Genomic DNA, 2091 nt, shown 5'->3' with positions numbered 1-2091 from the left:
GGAACCAGCTACTAGATGGTTCGATTAGTCTTTCGCCCCTATACCCAGTTCCGACGATCGATTTGCACGTCAGAATCGCTACGGACCTCCATCAGGGTTTCCCCTGACTTCGTCCTGACCAGGCATAGTTCACCATCTTTCGGGTCCCAACGTGTACGCTCTGGGTGCGCCTCTTCTCGCAGTGAGAACGAGACGCCCCGGGAGTGCGGGGCCGCATCGTGACGCGGCCCATCCTCCCTCGGTCAGCGCTGGGCTGACCTTTACTTTCATTTCGCCTTTAGGTTTGCTCGTCCCAATGACTCGCGCACATGTTAGACTCCTTGGTCCGTGTTTCAAGACGGGTCCTGAAAGTACCCAAAGCAATAGCGTCGCCGACCGGTATTTGATAATTCGAACGAGCCAGCCAGAGGACACCGCCAGCCAACAGCTGGCCAGGCCCGGGGACGGCGCTAGGTCCGACCACCGGGAATCGCTGACCGCGCTTGCGGCGGGCCCGACGCAGTTCAATGCGGCTCTATACCGTGCGGGTACCGCCGGGCAGCCGGACGGGCAACCGGGGGTCTGCCCCGACGAGAACGCCGAGACAGGCAGCCGACCGGGCCTTAGACCGACACCCAACGGGTCGCGACGTCCTACTAGGGGAGAAGTGCACGCCGGCGCCGCCGGACATTGCACCGCGACCGAGTGCCGTGGACGCGAGGTCCCGACATCACGAGCCGCGGCGAAGCCTGCGTCGCTGACGATGAATCTCCCCGTTCGATCTTTCGGGTTTCTCAGGTTTACCCCTGAACGGTTTCACGTACTCTTGAACTCTCTCTTCAAAGTTCTTTTCAACTTTCCCTCACGGTACTTGTTCGCTATCGGTCTCGTGGTCATATTTAGCCTTAGATGGAGTTTACCACCCACTTAGAGCTGCACTCTCAAGCAACCCGACTCTGAGGAGAGATCCTCCCGTGGCGCGTCCCGGTCACTACGGGCCTGGCACCCTCTGCGGGTAAGTGGCCCCATTCAAGATGGACTTGGACGCGGGCCGACGCCCCGGGATAAGTGGATCCTCCCAAACACTACATTTCCCGGCGGCAGAACCGCGGGATTCAGTGCTGGGCTGTTTCCTGTTCGCTCGCCGCTACTAAGGAAATCCTAGTTAGTTTCTTTTCCTCCGCTTAGTAATATGCTTAAATTCAGCGGGTAGTCTCGCCTGCTCTGAGGTCGTCGTAAGATTGCGAGTCCGTCGTCGGCGACGGCCGTTCGTTCAAGAACAGCACCGTCGACACGGACGAGGACACAACGTATTCTTTCGTACGTTCGAGCCACGGAAACGACCGTAAACACGCCCGCCGTACGGGAGACCCGAGAGCCCCCCGCGGCGAAGCGTGGACGGAAAACTTCATCACATGAGCGGCGAACCGACCGCGCGCGGTCTGTGTGTCGCCGTGCCGAATTCGTTCGTTCTCTCGACTATCGCTAGCACCGGAACGTGACGAACGGCAGCGACAGCTCGACCCCGCGATCTGCGGCGACGCGTCGTGACCGTGACATACGTGTTCGTTTGAGGCGACGCGACCTTTGTTTGAGGCTGCGAACGCCCAGTCATTCGCTCGCGAAGGCACGGTGCGCTGTGTTCCCCCGGGTCGGGGGTTTTCGCGGCACCGTTGCCTACGGAGCAGTCTGTCGTTGTTAAACGACCCTCAGCCAGGCGTGGTCCGGGAATTGTATCCGTGGACCGCAATGTGCGTTCGAAATGTCGATGTTCATGTGTCCTGCAGTTCACAAGTTGACGCGCAATTAGCTGCGTTCTTCATCGACCCACGAGCCAAGTGATCCACCGTTCAGGGTAATCATATATGTGAATTTTGCATTAAAAATGCTAAAATTACGGTTGTTACCTGGCTTTCTGTGGTCGTGAGCGCGGCGCCGCGTGCGTCAGCCCTTGCGCGGTTGCGCGCGGGAAGGAACGCGCGCCGCGCGTCAAATTTCGTTCGTGCGATAGTTCAAGAGCCGACGTCGCCTCGAGTTCACGGGTCGTCTGCCGGAATTGACCGGCGCCGGACCCGATCGGCTCGCAATGCAAACGATTGACGGCGGACGGCA

At 59.5% G+C, this 2091-nt stretch overlaps 1 non-coding gene across 1 annotated transcript; it reads right to left on the bottom strand.

Moving 5' to 3' along the window:
* Window positions 1-1682: 1682 nt before the first annotated feature.
* Window positions 1683-1837, bottom strand: LOC124224316 (5.8S ribosomal RNA). The gene has a single exon (XR_006884628.1). It is a non-coding gene; the product is annotated as a 5.8S ribosomal RNA (ribosomal RNA).
* Between the last annotated feature and the right edge of the window lie 254 nt (window positions 1838-2091).

This window comes from Neodiprion pinetum, unplaced genomic scaffold, assembly GCF_021155775.2.
Source record: "Neodiprion pinetum isolate iyNeoPine1 unplaced genomic scaffold, iyNeoPine1.2 ptg000134l, whole genome shotgun sequence".
Lineage (NCBI taxonomy): Eukaryota > Metazoa > Arthropoda > Insecta > Hymenoptera > Diprionidae > Neodiprion > Neodiprion pinetum.
Note: the sequence above shows the minus strand (reverse complement) of the source record. Positions and strands in the feature narration are given on the sequence as shown.